A 307-nucleotide genomic window follows, 5' to 3' on the forward strand; every position below is an offset into this window, starting at 1 on the left:
CGGTCGAGCCAGTTGGCCACGCGCTCCTGCCGCGTGCGCGCACGCCGCCCTCCCCGCCTCCTGCGCGCGCACGCGGAAGGAGGGCGGGAGCACCCGGACGCGCGCGCGAGCGGGAGGGGTGGGGGCCGCGCAGGCGCCGTGCGAGGCTGTCGAAGAATCAAGTCTGTAGAAGTGGAGCGGCCGGGGCGGCAGCAGCACCAGCAGCAGCAGCAGCAGCACCGAAGCGCGCGGCGGAGGCGGCGGCGCAGGAGCTGAGCCGGGCTGGGCGCTGCACAGCCGCCACGCCAGGACCTGGGACCGAGTGGCG

This window comes from Nannospalax galili, unplaced genomic scaffold (assembly GCF_000622305.1).
Source record: "Nannospalax galili isolate Female #2095 unplaced genomic scaffold, S.galili_v1.0 scaffold1463, whole genome shotgun sequence".
In the NCBI taxonomy this organism is placed as follows: Eukaryota; Metazoa; Chordata; class Mammalia; order Rodentia; family Spalacidae; genus Nannospalax; species Nannospalax galili.